The 18,266-nt window shown below is 39.9% G+C and overlaps 1 long non-coding RNA gene across 1 annotated transcript; it reads left to right on the top strand.

Moving 5' to 3' along the window:
- Positions 1 to 1,118: 1,118 nt before the first annotated feature.
- LOC147001095 (uncharacterized) lies at positions 1,119 to 9,418 on the top strand. Its single transcript, XR_015045099.1, has 3 exons — positions 1,119 to 1,205; positions 5,509 to 5,616; positions 9,294 to 9,418. It is a non-coding gene; the product is annotated as an uncharacterized LOC147001095 (long non-coding RNA).
- Positions 9,419 to 18,266: the final 8,848 nt, after the last annotated feature.

Below are 18,266 nucleotides of genomic sequence, written 5' to 3'. Positions count from 1 at the left end.
CTGGGATTTGAACTCCGGACCTTCGGAAGAGCAGTCGGGTGCTCTTACCCACTGAGCCATCTCACCAGCCCTTGACCAAACACTCTTAAAACAACCATGTGTAAGCTCAAGACATGAAGGGAGCAGCTAGAAAGTACATCATAGTGGAAAGATGAGGAATACCACACAGATTTAAGAGAGCCCCTAGCTGTCATTGCTATAACTCTCCTTGCTTTCAATAGCTGCTGTAAAATTCAAGCACTCTGATATATTTGCTTACGTTACCATCAACCCCAGTGTTCTAATTTTAGCCTGTACCATGACCCACAAAGAAGGTTTTCTCCACTTTTTCTTTTGCTTTCTCACGTATGGGCCAGAGCCAGTGCTTTATCACATCCTTGTGAAATTCATGTTCCATTCTGTGACATGTTAGTGATACCCATATCCACTCACCAGACCTGCTATCACAGAGACAGAATCCCTTCCTTCCTTTCTTCCTTACTTCATTTTTAAAATTTCCTTTATTCCCTCTTTTTTCAGTACTTTATTGGTCCTGTGGGTGAAGTATTTATAGCAATTTTTGAGAAGGATATTAGAAAATATTTTGCAGGATTTCAACGATCTCATTAAAGGAGAGAAATATCATATCTTAACACTATTCCTAGGTACCATCCACAGGATTCTGGTGAATGCTTCGAGAATCCAGGTAAGATGTAGAGAAATCTCTTATGATTCCTAATTCTGAGGACATTGAGGCTTTCTCTAGCTGCCCTGGGAGTTGCCTGTGGTGGGCAGACCTGCCATGTTACTTTATTAGGAGTGGTGCTTAACTGTGAGAAAACAAGCAATGACCATTGCCCTGCAGGATTGGAGCTTTCTTTACACCATGCAGCCCACGTTCATCTCCAGTGTTCTCCCATAGTACAAATCAGTGTTTGCTTAGTCACTGGTAGACTAAGGGATGGGTTAAAGGAAACAAGATGGAGAAAACAGAGGAAACAAGAGTCTGGACTTAAAATAGGATACATGTCTTCTGCCTAATCTTTCTTTTTATGTGGTTTCCATGGGGATCATCATCTGACAGTGATGTCAGTCATTGTTAGCAGATAGTGCTGTCTTTTAGTTAATGGGCTGAGTGAGTGAGAGGGCAGCAGGGCTTCAGGGGGAAGAGACAGAGGCAGAGCAACAATACTCAGGAAAGAAGTGGACAGATGGCCGTAGCAGTGGTATGAGTCCAAGAATACTTGTGAATGTGTATGGATATAAAGAACAGAACAGAGAATGAAGATCTTTTAGCAAAAGGTCTGCTGAAGCACAGATCTCCCTAGTGACCCCACTCGTCCCTTTATCTGATGGCCATCCTTTGTATCCACCTTGAGATACTAGTCTCAATTTACAGAGAAAAGGGCCTGGCAAGTCACCATAGGTAGCATTGGAAATGCTGTATTCTAGAAGATGTAATTCAGAAAGAGTTTGGTTATGCTCCGTCCATTCCTGGGTCTTGGTTTTCTCATTGAAGAAAGAGGTATCTAATTACTCTGGTGACTAAGATGATCTATGAACCTTTGGTCTTGCTATAAGTCCTGATGGAATACTGAAGAGACAGATTTTATGTTGAAGTATGGGTTCTCTAGTAGAACAAACTAGACATTATGGGGGAGTTAACATTCTATTCCGCAATGAGGAGTAGAACTTATAAGAACTCTACACAAAGCTATATGGGTCTAAGTTTGGAAGTAGAATCTGGTAACACAAACTAATGATTTATTATGCCATCAATTGGCTTATATATTCAATAACTATGTCTTCTTAAAGTTGTAGTTAAGGGCTATTCTACAGGCTATTCTCAGACATCTGAGCTTACATGGTCTTCCTGCCTCATCTTTCTCATCTGGTGCTACAAGAACATGCCATAGTTCCTGGCTCAGTGAATATTCTTGAATGTTTTCTTTAAGTGCCTCTAAGTTAGGGATCTAAGAAAGAAATGACAAAATCAAGACCTAGTCTTTGCCCTTGAGTAGCTTGTAACTGTATGCTGGCTAGTAGTTTTAACTATTTGCTTGCCATAACTTACAATCAACTGAGAAGACAGCCTCAGTTGAAGACATTTTTAAATCAGGTTAGCCCACAGCCATGTCTGTAGGGATTGTCTTGATGGTGAATAAGGATAGGGAGAAGCTCTTTGAATGAGGGCATCACGATTTCATGGGCTGGGCCCTGACCGGAGTGAGTAGAGCTAAGTGAGCACAAGCTGGCAGCCAGCATGGTGAATTCATCTCTCTCTACCATACCTGTGGGTGTGGTACAACCACCTCTCTTACAATCTTGCCCTGTGACTTCACTGCAATGGTGGCCTGTGACCTAGAACTGTAAAAGAAGACCCTTCTTACTCAAAGTCACTCTGATCAGTGTGTTTTATTAGAGCAATAGAAATGGAACTAGTGTAGCTTGTTAGGAAGAAAGGGGCCATAACTGAGGTGAGTGTGGCATCTAAAGAAAGAGCCATCTTGGCTAGAGAGTTTCCAGTCCTCTCTATCTAGGATTAATTAACCAAAACCAGAGATAATGGAGAAAGGCAACTGTGAGCAGTAAAGGACCTTAGGATTCAAAAGGAGGTGTTTGGGAAAAGGACAACCATGCATGTATGTGTCTGTCCCAACCTTCCTAATGCTGTGACCCTTTAATATGGTTCCTTGCATTGTATGATCTCCCCACCACCATGAAACTATTTTCATTTCTACTATATAACTATAATTTTGCTACTGTTATGAATCATAACATAAATATCTGATAAGCAGATGGTCTTAAGAAACTCCTCTCAAAAGGTTATTTGCTCTCTGAAGGGGTCATGACCCACTGCTTCTTCCATTGTCCCACAAGGAAGTCACCTGCCAGCAAACAGCAAGAGATGTGAAATTTGGCCTCATTCCCTGCTTTCCACAAGGAAAAAGGTGGATAGGGAGACTCAGACTACAGAGACTAGCCAAACCTGGATCCAGGATATATCAGGGTTTCTATCATGTTTTGTGGTTTTATATATCTTGTCTGGAGTGCATTCTGTAGTTTGTGGACCCTGATTATCCATAATAATCATAGTAATTAATAAAACCTTTTAAAAGAGACTTTAATCATGCTTGTGCTTTGCTTCCAAACACATAATAAAAAGGAATTACTTATAAAAGTGACAAATTTATTCCTAATTATACTATTATTTTGTTATGCAATACAAGTAAGGCAATCTTTGAAGCTGAAAAAATGTCTCACACAGAATTAATTAGAATTGTACAGGGTTTAGAACTAGGCAATTATTTTATTGATATTTCACAACTAAAACTTTAAAAAGTATTTCAAATATTTTCATTATTGCTAGTAAATAGTTATTTTAAACATTTAACTTGTATGAGTTCCAAAGATAAGCTCTGGACCATTGGGAAGTGTCTTATAAGAACATATTTAATATGAGGGAAATAGTACAGGATGCTGTTTAAGTTTCACTCTGTCACTGGGGAAAAATATCATGACCAAAATAACTTATAGGAGAAAAGGGTTTATTCTAGCTTACAAGACTCAGTCTATCACTGAGGAAAGTCAGGATTGAAACTCATATTGGAACATGGAGTTCAAACAGTAGTGGACCACTGCTTGCTCACTCAAGCTCATGTTTAGCTAGCTTTCATATCCAGCCCAGAAACATATGCTCAGGCAATGATGCCTCCCATAGTGGACTGAGACACTACATCAATAACCAGTCAAGAAAATTCAACACAGACATAGGACAAACTGATCTGGGTGTTACCTCACTTGACACTCCCTTCTCAGGTATCTTGAACTTGTGTCAAATTGACCCAGAAAGCTCACTAGAATCACTGGGGCTTAGATGGCCAAGCTTAGGGAAATCATTTGTTATAATATCCAGTAAAGAAAGGGCTATGACACATAGAAGTGCGTTTTGTTGTGTACTTATCTCCTGCTCAGCTCTCCTATGCTTATGAGGGAATGCTCTTGAGTGCTTTCTGCAACTAGCTCCTACTGAGGATCTAAGAAAAACAAGGTTACAAAATGATTTGCAAATTAAGATTTGCAGATTGTAACTCCTAAACTTTCCATCCATGCTTTTACTTTCTCTATAAAATACGATCACTTTTTCAGGTTTTAAAAGTAATACTCACTCATACTGAATATCCTTTCCACTACCTCCTGACATCACCTTCTTTATTTATTCTTGCTGCAGAAGAAATAGTTCAGGAGTCCTGTCCTGTGCCCTAAATCCTTTATACTTCTTCTTGTGAAACTTGCCTCCTTTCCTTACTGTGCCTAATCTAGAGATACCTCAAAGGCTTAGCTTTCTTTTAGACATGAGCCTTCTCATCACATAGTCAGGATTAGGTTTATAGCACAAACATTGCATCCCTATCCAGAAGATACATATAGCTCATACCCCTGCTCAGCATTTAGAGTCTGTACCAAAAAAAGACCTATATGTTAGATATCAAGATTCAAAAGGAGGTGTTTTAGAGATAGAGAACCATGCCTCTGTATCTCACCATGCAAAGTTTCTCCAGACCTCAGTTGATAATGGATGAATCCCTCTAGTGCCATGACTTAGAGCTCTCTGCCCGAGCAGAAGTTCTCTTTGTGTATTGGGTTATTAAATACAAACATTGTTTACTGGTTATATTTTTTTCTGGGAATATAGCTGCAAAGAAAATAACTTCATAGTCAAAACAACAGACAGTGTGACCCATTGGTTTTACATTCTTAAAATAGAGGAAATAAAGAAGTTAAAATGAAGGAAATACTGAGAATGAAATGAGGAAGTAGGCCTGGTCTTGTCTCAAAAGGCCTAGTGAGACAGAATAAGCAAAGGACCACAGGGTCTCTGGAGCTGGGTTGACAGTTTAGTGGATAAAGTCCTTGTCAAGCAAAGAATGAGGACCAGCGTTCTGATACCCACCTAGAACCCATGAAATGCTGGATGTGGCTGCAGCCTGCCTATAATCATAACACTCAGAGGGTGGATACAGGACTTCACAGAGCAAGCTGGCTAGCTACACTAGCCATCATTGATGAGCTCTGGGTTCAAACGAGAGAGCCTGCCTCAGTGATTAAGGTAGAGAATAACCACAGAAGGTTCCTGATGCCAATCTCACGCTTCTTAATTCACACATTCTTGTACATCCACATGCGCCAGTAAGCACTCAGACACACAAAGGACTGCAGGGTCTCTAAGAGTTCCATGAGAGCAGAGGCACTGTGTTTGCTGACCTCATTTCCACTCTGAAGCACACTCCTTAATTACTCTGCACCTCGACTCTCAGTGTCCACAAGTGGGGCATATTTTAGTCAATGCATTCATCCTGTAGGTCACTTCTCTTTCAACAGAAGCATAAACACAATGAGCTCTGAGCAGCCGAAATAAAGCCTGTTCTTCTGCCTTCCATGGCAGCTTGCTCAATCATCTGAGCTCTCTCGCAGTTCAGATTTGCTACCTAATATTTAACCTAAATCCTTTCTCTGCTTTTGTTTTAGATCATCATCACTTGTGCGGTTCTATCAATCTACCTATGCATTTCTACACCACCTCTCACCAGAGTGCTTGCCTCCTGTTCTCCCTAAGCAATGAGGTTAATATTGAAGGTAAAATCCATTTCATAGAGATAATGTACTATAGACCTTTCAGGAGAGCTCTCTATGATAATGAGGAATGAGTTACCATGCTGAGGTTGTTTAAATGTCATTTATTTTAACAAGTGACACTCTGAATTTATTTAAAGTTGACTCCAATGAAGGAAGGGTGGAGAGTTTTAAAGTTTCATGAGATACTATCAGAACCGCAAAGCAAGGAAGCCTGGAAGTCAGTGCAGAAAGAATAGCAGTTGTCATCACAAGATCCAAGTGAGCACTAGAGGTTGGTAGAGTGCTCCTACAGCGGCAAATACTGCAGAGATGTTACTGCTAGCCTCTCTCTCTCTCTCTCTCTCTCTCTCTCTCTCTCTCTCTCTGTGTGTGTGTGTGTGTGTGTGTGTGTATGTGTGTGTGTTCCTGTTTGTACAGAGGCATTCTAGCAAGTGCAAGCGTCCACGAGTCTGGAAGACACAGGTGTTCTAGCAGGTGCAAGTGTCCAAGCAATGGGAGAGAGTGGCAACCTTCTCTTTCCCCTCTAATTGCACATTGTAAGCTTCCTCCCAGCAGCACACAAGGTCATGGAGGACTGACACCAAGGGCAGTAAGTTATCTCTGCTGGCCAATTTGATTATTAAAGTGTTTGGCTTTATTAGACTGAAAACTATTTCAGGTGTGTTGTCATCTTCCTCCTCCAAGAGAAAACTACAAAGTTAAACATATGGTTTTATTCTTGATCTTTGATGAAGTGTTTTGAAGAGTAGGTGGCATGTAAACTACAATGTCTGTGGGGTAAAAATGGGGAGAGAAGGGAGGTATAGTCACTTTAAAAAATGGAATAGTATAACAATCTTTAAACACCAACAGTAGACATTAGGGGTAAAGGGGTTGGGAAGACATGATGGCTGCTGCATCTTGGAAGGTACAGAGCAATGGGCCTCTTCTAGATATAGAAGGAGGGGGTGAAACAGCTTGAGGAAGCTATGATAGAGACATTGGAATGTTCTTGGCTTCACTCTCTGTTCTTTCTCCAATGAGCTTTCTTTCTTGATTCTCTAATATGTATATTGGGAAGAAAATGGAGAAAGTCTGGCAAAATCCCAAGTTGAATCATTTTAGGCACTCCCAGGCACACAGAACAAGAAGGAACTAGTAAAATTGTCCTCTCCCATTCATAGGAAGGAGAATCTGATTGGATCAGACACTGCTCTTGGTTTTGATCAGTGCCCATTGTAGGAAGGGGATAGTTATATTGCACTGAACTCTACTAGTATATGTAATCAGTCTGTCAACAATACCTTTCATTTTCTGATATCTGAGTAGTACACATTGGAAACATATATGGAAGTTACACACAACCTCGTTAATTAATAACATTCATTTGTTAACAGTTAAGAGTCTACCATCAGAGCTTTCTAATGTGCCTTTCCCATTTCCTTATACCCTGTGGTAAAAAAAGATAATAATCAGCCTGATCTACCTATTGGTAGAGGTGAATAATAAGCCAGAATTTAAATACTTTAAACACCAACATTCTCCAAAACAAAACAACAATAACAAAGAAACAAAACAAAAGGAATGTGGGAAAATTGCTTGTAGTAGAAGGGGGTGGTGATAGGAGTGGGAAGAAGATTAGATTGGGTAGACATGGTCACAGAAGTCAGAATGCATTTTATACACAAATCTAATTGTTAAAGAATAAATTCAATAAATGTTACATTTATTTGTGTGTGGCTCACTGAATGTAGTGAGGCCACATTCAATAAGAACACACACCCAATATGAAATAGGAGGGGACTTGTGGAGAAGGGACCCACCAGGAAAGGAAGGAGGATGGTAGGAAAATGGGGCAGCATCGTCACTAAAATCCATCAGATAGACATACAAAGCTGTCAGTAAACTTGAAAAGATAATAAACACCCGGAAGTAAAACCTGTGAGCTCTTGGGGATTTTTCTTGTGTACTAAGGAGGTATTTCTTTTTCTTTGAAAATGCTCATTTTTATCTGGGTCAGTAGCAGGAACTATTTCTTTTTTAACCAGAAAGACTGAGTTCAGCATCAATTATAGTCTTGCTTAGGGATGGTAGAATGTAGATGATAGTTTCCCAGTCTACATGAAATGCCACATGAGTTTGGGTGATTTTTATGAAGACTTATATCATAATAACATTTTTTTAAAGTTAAATAAGTTATTTTCTTTTCACTCCAATCAATTTCCTTATTCAAACATTTAAAATAATTATAGGCTACAGGTAAATTATAGATCATACACATGCTAAATTATAACCCATCTACACCAATTAATATTTATCGAGCAGTGAATGGGCAAAATACGTTAACTTGAGGATTCAAGACCTGAGTGTAATTAAGAACTTCGGCTGGGAAAGATTATAGCTACATCTTCCCAAACACCCCTCCCTCCTCTCCCCAGCGTCTGCCAAGGGAAATGTAAGGATAATATGCTAACCCTTAGCTTAGCTCTGAAGTTGTTTACACAGGGAAAAATCAATTACTTTAAATATTTTAAATCTTATTTCCTAGTAACTAACCAATGACAGTTTATGATGGTCTTAAAAACCAGGCAAAGGAATCAAATTAAATTTTTTTCCCTTCCCAAGGACCTGGTGTGGGTCTCTCATGAGCAAACATAAAGCATACTGTGGGAACCTCTACAGTTTAGAGCTCATGAGATTCCACTGTGCTCCCCAGATTAGAAACTGTTTTATTCAGTACTGCTGATGCTGTGGTAAGCTTAAGCCAGAAGGGCTATGATGGGCCAGAAAATAGAAATCACAGTGTATCAGTGGCTTTGCAAATTGATTGTGAGCAAAGCTGAAAAACAACATTGAGCTCATTATAACGCATTTTGATCCAGAACATAAGATTTGGGGCAGATATGTACTTATAAGAATTAATACAATCATGCAGGGAGATAGGACGGTGTTTATCAATGCCGAATCTACCAGTCCCACGATCATATCTTTTCACAAGAACAACAGCTAAGCTTAAGAGTTTGAAGCTTCAAGTGGGAAAGAAGCAGGAAACAGAGAGTTTTGAGATCTCAAGGTTGTGGGCATCAGAGAAGATGGAAATGGAGAATGGAGACTTAGGTAGAAAACTCACTGAGCATCCGAGTAACCTGCTCAAGAACGTGAGACATCATTTCCTGGCCAACATCTGAGCTACCTCTTGCCTGACTGTAAATGTGAGTGCATAACCAACTTCCCAGGAGGTTTCCATTTCATAGCTGCCTGCATTTGAATGATGATCTTTGTTTTCTCATGCAGCCATCGGTTCACACAAAGAGTTAGGAAATAATATCTGTGATGAATGAATAAACCTCCAGGCAGGGTATGTTAGTGTCAGAGAAGTCTTCTACCCTATTGAGCACCACCTCAGATAAAGCCTCTTTGAGTGATTTTCACATCCCAATTTTTGTTCTGGGGGATTTTGTTATTTTGGATTTTGTTTGTTTTTTTGTTTTTGTTTTTGTTTTGCCTTTGACTCTCATAGGTACCCAGAGACAGGCATTGTGTGGTTTCTGTGTTCACACAGACAGAGAGCAGATGAACTTTAAGATTCCCCAGTTATAGGACAATGTGTTGATGTTCATGTGAAAGGCAGTGCTATAACACTGGGGGATGACTGGGACAAAGTCCACAACTCACGCACTTTGATATTCGTTTCCTAGAACCGGGTACATCCATGGTGCTTGCAGCATCCAGGCGGAGAGAACAGAACCCATCTACGAAGCATCAGCTTCCACATCCTAACCACATCCCTGTCCTTTATTTCTTTCCCACAATGTAAGGGCAATAAAGATTAACCTATCTACTTAAGTTTTGTAATTACAGTTATATATAAAAGACTTGGTAATGTTCTTTTATATAAAAATAAAATGTTCAATGCATGATATTTAAAACAGACATAAAAGTGTAACAGGTATTCCTTTAAGAAAATCCCTCTGGTGGCATTCTAGATAGTGGTCTTTTATTACCCTTCTTTGACCTCTAACCCAGGCACACCCCACAGCACCAATCTCTGAGGGCTGCCAATCACCCTTATCAGGTCTCTATGCATGAACTAGAATGAAAATATGCCACTTAAGAGAAAAGAGATACTGAAGATGAGACACAGGGGGTTTAAACCAGCTAGGCTTTCTCTTTTTAAAAGAAAATTGAAGGCAGGTCCCAGGCATCATATCTGTAACTTACAGTTTGGAATCAGAAAAGCATGCTTGTGCTTAGTAGACCATAAACTGGCTTGTTTAAATGGATGCAGTATTTCCTGTTCACTTCCTCACTGGAACTGTTGGGTGTGCTGCTGTTTTGTAGTAGAGAAAGCACATTTGAATCCAAAGGAAATGCTAGCAATATAATGGGAGATAAAGGGATCAGATGCAACTCACACACACAATAAACAGAATGAGAGGCAACAGACTTGTAATGTCTCTTTAATGTAATCACAACTATATTCCAAGAGTGAAGGTGTGATCTCAGTTTAGATGGATGTGCATGGCTTTCTCATTTACAATCATCATTAGTGAGTTGTATGTACCCTGTGGAAATAGGAATCTAATACCCCCTAATGAAATGAGAGGACATCAATTGTGACAGAAGGGACTGGGCTGAGTCAGACCACCCAGGCAGTAGAGTGACCTGACATCCAGTGGTCAATACCAAAGCTTCTAAAATCTGCTACTGATTAGGAACAGCATCTTTCAAAGCCTCTAGAGCGCTTGTGTTTCAATAAGTCCAACTACTGCTCTAGGGACCCACACATAGATGGATCTTGAGTGGGTGCTTCGGGTCTTCTCCTGTGTATTTGATTTATCAAGAGGATTTGATTTTTATTCCCATCTGCGAGGGAGAGAGAGCTATTTACATTCTAAATAATGCTAGCTTGTATTGTTTACTCTCCTGGATTAGCTCAGTTTTATCTGTTTCTTATCACAGTCAACCCCTCTTCTAGGTATTTGTGTCTGAGGTTTATTTTCCCCAGCACATTGTGAGGTTTAGGTCTGGTTTGTAATCAGTTCTGTAATCCCTCCTTGCAACCCAGCACAGGACCTGGCAACAAAGCAACTGGAGTTGTGCTCAATGAAGGGAATTGAAATTCCTCTTAAACCTGTAAATGGGACTGTTCCTCTGGATAAGATTTCATACAAAAATTAAATGAGTTAATTTTTGTTTAAAATTGTTTCTCCTCCTTGCACTTCTTTGTTAGAAGGAAACACTAACAAAATCATCTCTTGTCAGACTTCTGACTGTTTTCAAAGAAGTTATGAGGTTACCAAACTTGACTAACATTTCAAATTCCTTAATAAAGTATAGTTATGATTAGGCTTAGGCTATCCTTATCTACATTTCTTTATTAACGTGACCCAGATATTTTGAAAATCAGTGTTATATATTTGAATTGTAAAAAGTAATAACTGAGTCCCCTTCACATTGTTCAACACGTGTAGTTGTAAATTAACATAACTTAGGATCACCTGGGAAGAGAGTTTCAATGAGGACTTTTCTGAATTAGATTGCTCTGGGAGGGATTGTCTTAATTAAATCAATGTTGGAAAATTTAGTATACTTGGAGTGGCACCATTCCCTAGGCAGGGTCTTAAGCTGTATAGCAGTGGTGAAATCAAGTGGAGCATAGTAGCATTCATGCATTCATTGCTCATGCTCCTGGCTGTGGATGTGATATGACTGACTGAAGTTCTTGTCTTGGCTTCCCCACAAGCATGACCTGTGGATTGTTAGCTAAAATAAATCTGGTTTTCCCCCCAGTTGTTCCTTGTCAAGCTATTTTATGACAAGCACATAAACAAAACCAGAACAGGTAGCTTTGGAGAAAAGGCAGCTTTGAATATTTAAGCTACATGAAGATTAAGACACATAAAATGGTACCTATGGTGCTTATCTAGTAGTGTTATTTTGATGAAGTTGTTGATGTCAAAGTGTCTTCAAACCCGAACTGCTACACATAAACAGAAAGAATTATGGGGAATAAAGGTGGCAAAGGCCAGAAGTGCTAATGCTTCTGTAACAATAAATCGAGGTATAGGGGTCTCACAATGAAGCTAGTGTGGTTATTTTAGGAATCAAATGCACTTGAGCAGCATTAGCAAGCCCATGAGGCAGTTTCAAAAGAGGCCCAATTACCACAATATTCTGAAGTTCTTAGGGAAGAGAATGTTAATATTGATAAGGGAATTGAGCTCTCAAGAATATCTCAAAGACAGTCCAAGTGAATGAAGTAAAATGCAAGGGGGAGAGAACACTCAGACTTATCGAGCCTTTCGTCTCAGACTTTTCTCATAGAATCCTGGGAAGTAAGGTTTACAACAAAGATGGAATAAATAAAGAACAAAGGAGACATACATCTATTGAAATCTCTATGAGACTGTGTGGTAAGGTACCTTGTTATGATTTTCCTGTAACAAAATATAACTCAAAGGCAAATAGAGGTCACAAAATGGAGTAGCCTGCAATATAATTCAAGGTGTAGAAGATGTAGCTGTCTTTGATCACACTGAGGGTCTCTTGTGACCGTTGGAGCTTGGTGAAGGCCAAATATCTGTCCTACTCGTATCAGAAGAAGTATATGGCAGCAGCGATGGACCAATGACTGTGGCATAGGAGTGTTACTTCCTAGCCTGGGCATAGCATCCAACTTGATGAGAACAGGGAGCAAGGGATGCCTTTATACAAGGGGACAGATATACTTGAGCTTGGTATCATGGCCCGGTTTTGCAATACTAAAGGGACTTGGATGGCTTGTAGTGAGACCTCAGAATACTGGTGCAATGCTGTGGAGTTGGGAGCACTTTTATCAACTAATTCAAAATCAGAGACAATTCAGAGTATGCACTTGCCCTGTGATATGTGATAGCAAGAATCAAGTCTGGGAACAAGCAAATGACACAATTCCAGAGGGGAATGAGTGACTGACCATATTGCTTTAAGTAGAAAGAGACTGTCAGTCACTAGCCAGTGTGGCCTTATTAGTATCCTGTGCTTTCACATGAAATATGGTGATCCTGTATGAGCTAGTGTGCAGCCAGAACTCATGAGAAGCCTAGAGAGGATTGAAAAACATCATCTCTGATATAAAAGGCATGAGTGTATGTTTTGCTTATAATTTGCATTGCCATTCCCCAGAACTACAGCTTTCTCAGGCACTGGCAAGTGCCCTTTTAGTCCTTAGAATTTACATTTCATGTGTTACAACAAGATCCGTTTTAGATAATTTAGCCCCAGGAAGCTTAAGCCAGGGACAGTCAAACAGGCCTTCAAAGACAGGGAACACAGGGCCTCTTTCTTTCTTTACCCTGGGATTTTGATTTCTGAGCCAAGAAGATAACACTTCTTAATAGCAAGAAGCTGAGTTAACTAGATAAAAGGTTTTATAAACAGTTAGTGAAATCTTGAAATCAGAGAAACCAGAGATTCACAGCCTTACCTTGCCTGACTACATCTAAATGTACATCACCGAAAGCAACACAAAAGGAGATGGTGAGATATTCTGTGATACTCCCGTGAGTCAATGCAGCTTTCAGTTCACTCATTCAGTTTTCAGATATATACTGAATTCCAGGACACAGTTTCTTCCAAGCTTAGGTATGAAGATAAGAGATGCCATATGAATTGGTCCACTCAAATGAACTTAATGATCCAGGCAATAAAGAATACATTAAACTAATGAACACACAGAGCTAATACAATGCTGGTTCTACATAGCAGTAAAAGAGGAGAAAGAGAAAGCTAAAGATCTTAGATCCATAGGTAAATAATGGTATAAAAGTTATCAAGGGGCTCGAGGGAGAGTGCAGTGTTTAAGAGAACTTGCTGTTCTTACTGAAGACCTGAGTCCCATCCCCAGTACCTACATATCTGTTTACAACCATCTGAAATTTCAGATCCAGGCTGTCTAACACCTTTTCCTGGCTTCCCCAGGCATTAGGCATATATCGGCTCTACAAACATAGAGGCCAGCAAAATAGTCATACATATTATATTAGAAAATAAATCTTTAGAAAGTTGTCAAAAATTAATTAAAATGAACAAACTGACATGCAGTGAAAGAAATAGGATTTTAAATTATGAAAATTCTATAGTTCCAGGGAAATGACAAAGATAAAGTGGCATAAAGCTACATAGTGGGGGATGATTGAAGGAATTGACTTTGGTGACGACAGGGCGGGCTAGAGGCAGTACTGGGGCACTAGATCAGTAGCCTTGAACTGGAGACCTGCTGTCTCCCAGATTGACCTCCTATAACCAGAAGAATTTACATAAAGCACAAATTCAAGAAAAATCCCAATTATAGTGTCAGCACTTTTAAGAAGCAGATATCAAAGGGAAGTATCGAGGGGAAAAATGATTGATTCTGAACAAAGGAAAATTAAAGATCAAAAGCAAGGAGATAAAGGAAATCATACTGGGCTTGGACAAAGACTACACACATTCAAAACCTATAAATAGATAAATAGGGAGCAATTTTCTGAAAAAAGTTAATGAAATGGAGCAACAACTGAGATATGGAAAATACTGATTATGTGAGGATGGGCAACAAGCCAGTCAAATGCTACCACATCAATTAAGAGAACAGCAGGCCTCCAGAAGAGAGGCAAAAATAATACAACTTCTGAAGAGCCAACAACATTTACAACAGGACATAAAAGGACCAAGAGAAACATGTGCTTTTTCACTACTAATCTGACTTCATGTGAAATATTACCGAAAACTTGCTGAAAACTTAATGAAAAATGTGAGAAGGAATCAGACACTTCTTTAGGTTGTGGCACTTTTTAAGAATAAGCCACTCTCAGGGCCAAGAAGTGGGAGTGGGTGGGTAGGGGAGTGGGTGGAGGAGGGTATGGGGAATTTGGGGATAGCACTGGAAATGTAAATGAAGAAAATACCTAAAAAAGAGAGAGAGAGAGAGAGAGAGAGAGAGAGAGAGAGAGAATAAGCCACTCTCCCTCCCACATGACCTTCAAGCACTGCTCTCATCCAGCAGGTGGCCACTCTGTCAATGGAGCCGCCAATCCTGTAGTTTGTAAAAACCCTCCAGTAAGAGCTCAGAAGAGTAAAAGCTTCCCTGAACTCTGTACTGTCCCTTAGCTTCTTTTACATTCAGAGATTTTTTCCATGCCATTTCTGGCTCCCCCTCCCAATTTCTGACATTAATGAGTAATCTGTCCACAGCAACTGTCTCCAGATACACCTGCTGAGCACACAGTTGGATGAACAGTTGGACTGAAGGATTCTGTGTCCCTGTCGACCTCCTTCTTCCCAGTTACCACACCAAGAGAGATTCTAATGTTCTTTCTGATGTCTTTAATTAGCTATGATTGACTGTTAGTGAATGGCATCGTTGAAAGCATTCTCAAAAGTTCTCTCTCCCTCCCATGTTTGTTTTGACATATGCTGATTTCTTTGGGGTCTCCTGTGCCTAGCAGAGTGTCTGGCTCACTGTCTCTGCCAAGAAGAAGTAACTCATCATATGCTCACAGTAGCCCCATTGAATCCATTGTGCCAGCCAACCCCTGCCTCCACTGTCCATCCTCCTTCAACCTTTCTCATCCGCTACGCCAGCCTCAATCATGGCGTCTCTTAAGGCTGCTGATTTCTTGTGTTTGTCTATTCAAATTTGATTCCCCATTTTTTCACGTCAGACTGCTAACTCTCCTTTATTGCTGTTTTGGGGGAAGATTAATTCATCTTAAGGTAGTGGCTAGATGACCCCAAGGATAGCGAAGTAGTGAATATCTTACTACATCTAGTCTCTGTTTCACTTTACTTATGTCAGGCTTGACTTATAAAGTCAGAACTCTAGAGGAGTGCAAAGCAACCTACAAACAAGGCAACCTACAAACAAGGTTCCTAAAGGGAAAAGTCACCAGGGAACATTCATGCTTTCAGTCCTTCCTTCTTGGGAGGGAATTTAGACTGAACTATCTGTGCCTGCAATTAGACCGCATCCTCCTTCCAGGAGCAGTTCATGAAGGAGTTGCCCCATGGACCCATGGGCCTTTGATACTACTGTAACAGAATCACCTTGAAGTCATGAATGTGAAGTATGTATAACAGGTCAGCATATGTATGTTCATATGCTTTAAACATACTATAAAATGAATCATTCAAGAAAAGAAAGGCTCTTACCCCAAGAGAAACATTTAGAAATTCAATGCTTTTGAAGTCCTTTTAATCATTGTTTATACACTTCTAATTTTGTACTCAAACCATGCCACATCTGTGTCAAAAGACTAAGAGTCAAATTGGACTTCTCTACTTAACACTTTACAACCCTGGGCCCATTGCTCAGCTTCCCGTCTCTCACATTTTCAACAAGGATTATAATTATTCCCATCTTATTGTTGAAATCTAATAATAATAATAAGTTAATACATTTTAAAAAATCATCAACAGTATGTAACAAATGAATTAGTTAATTCACATAAAACACCCTCAATAAATGCTAGCCACTATTTTAACAACTGGTTAGATTAATTCTCCTACAGTTTTCAAGTTAACTTCATATTCTAAGTATTGTGTAAATACATGTAAATATATTTATTCTGTGGTCTCTGAGGAGGAAGACGAAGAGAGGCAGCAGATCTGCATACAGCTGAGTTGGCAGCCAATGGGGCAGTGAGGGTGTGCTTGCTTTTGGCAGAATGAGACTTTGCAAACTTACCCTGTCAGTTATCAGGGGAGGACTGAGACCTACCTTCCCACACTGTGGTCTTTCATGTCTCCTCTATGAAGCATGCTGACCTCGTCTTACCATGCATGGGTATGAATTGTGTGTACATATTAAGAGGTTTCACATATGTATGGATTTGGTTTTAGATTTGAATTCCCAGAGTGTCCACGATACAAAAGAAGTACTTCTTCAAGTTCAAATGCAACTTGTTGCTCCTTTCTTTTCTTTCTTGTTTTCTTACTTTCTTCTTTTTTATTTCATGGAGCTCATGATGATAAATTTCAATCGTCATCTCAATGAGATCTAGAGTTGTGAACAGAAAATTTGAGGATTCCTACTTCAGGTGACACATATTATTGGAAAATTGGTGTCCCATCTTGGGGGTTGGTGTACTATTTTTCAATAATTAAAAAGATTTTATGTAAATGAGTGTTTACCTGCATTTATGTAGGTGTACCTTATGTATACCAAGTGCCTACAGAGGTCAAAAGATGGTATCAGATTCCTATGAACTGGATTCATAGATGTTTATAGGCTGTCATGTGGATGATGCGGACTAAGTCCTCTGCAAGTATAGTGAGTGCTTTAAGTCACTGAGCCATTGCTCTTGTTCCAATATCTGGTGATTTTTAATTTCCTTATTAAAGAAAGGACTTATAAGCTGGAGTGTAATTTTACTAATACTTAAGAGAAAAATGACAGGGCAAGTAAGCTGGACAGCGCTATATCTGAGAAAGTCATGCTGTTCGTGTAGGGTGGCATGTTCATTCAGTAACTGGAGGTAACAGACCAGATCTTTTGGGTTCAGACTCTACCTTAGAGAACCTGACCTAAGGGTTGAACTCAAGTTAATTAACACACTGACACCTAGCACCAGTTTCCAGGTTACTTGCCAATAAAACCTGTGTCTAGCACCAGTTTCGAGGTTATTCTCCAAAATAACTCTTCCAGGGTACAAGCCTGCCCCTGACACTTCACTTCTTAACAACCACCAATCAGGAGGAAAGCAGAAGTTTATGGTTTGGCTTCTAGCACTAGACAATTATGTTAAAGGCCATAATGCTCTCCCCATCCCAATCAGATGTGTGCCAGGCTAGAAGGCCCCTTCTTGCTTCTACAAATGCTTGCTTGGAACAAGGTTCAGGGCTCCACCTTCCCATCCTGCTATGTCAGTGATGATGGTGTGGCCTGAGCTCAAGCTTGCAAATAAAAGGGCCTAGTGCGATTGCATCACAGTCAGGTCCTTGGTGCCCTTTCTGGTAAAACAGACAATGTATAAAGCAAGGAGCCATATAGCAAAAAGAGCAGTGTGGTGGTGCTAGTAAGGAGTGGTGGACCTTTCAGAAAAGGTAAGGAAACTCAAGTTAGTTATACCTATGCTCTGGTCAACATCTGGAAAATGGATATTATCCTGAGCTGGGATACAGAATGGTAAGCAGATGTAACAGAACCTCATGGACATTCTTTCTTCTTCCATAATTAAATTATTTACTTTACATCCTGATGAGTCACAGCTCCCTTCCCTCTTTGCTTCCTAGTCCCTCCCTCTCACCTCCCTTCTTTTCCTCCTCCTCTCCCTTTCTCCTCAGAGAAGGAGAGGTCTCCATGGATACGCCTCAGTGAGATTCTAGAGTGATTTGTACCAAGGGTAGGCTTTTTGAAAAGGAATAGTATATCTCATTGAAGGGATAATTATCCTTCCTATTTCTTTGGCAATAATAAAAGTATTTTAATATTTAAAAATGAGGGGTTTACCTGCATATATGTAGGTATAGCATATGTATACCTGGTACCTGAAGAGGTCAGAAGATGGTATGAGATTCCTATGAATTGGATTCATAGATGGTAATAGGCTGTCATGTGGATACCATGGGAGGCTTAAGGTAAATAGGCCTTCTTGAGTCACCTTTAGCCGGAAGACCAAGTGACCAAACTAAAGTAACTCACAAAGAAG

The sequence above is a fragment of the Mus caroli genome, unplaced genomic scaffold (assembly GCF_978045245.1).
Source record: "Mus caroli unplaced genomic scaffold, Mus_caroli_1 scaffold_14, whole genome shotgun sequence".
Classification (NCBI taxonomy): Eukaryota; Metazoa; Chordata; class Mammalia; order Rodentia; family Muridae; genus Mus; species Mus caroli.
This window is presented reverse-complemented; position numbering and strand designations above follow the sequence as displayed.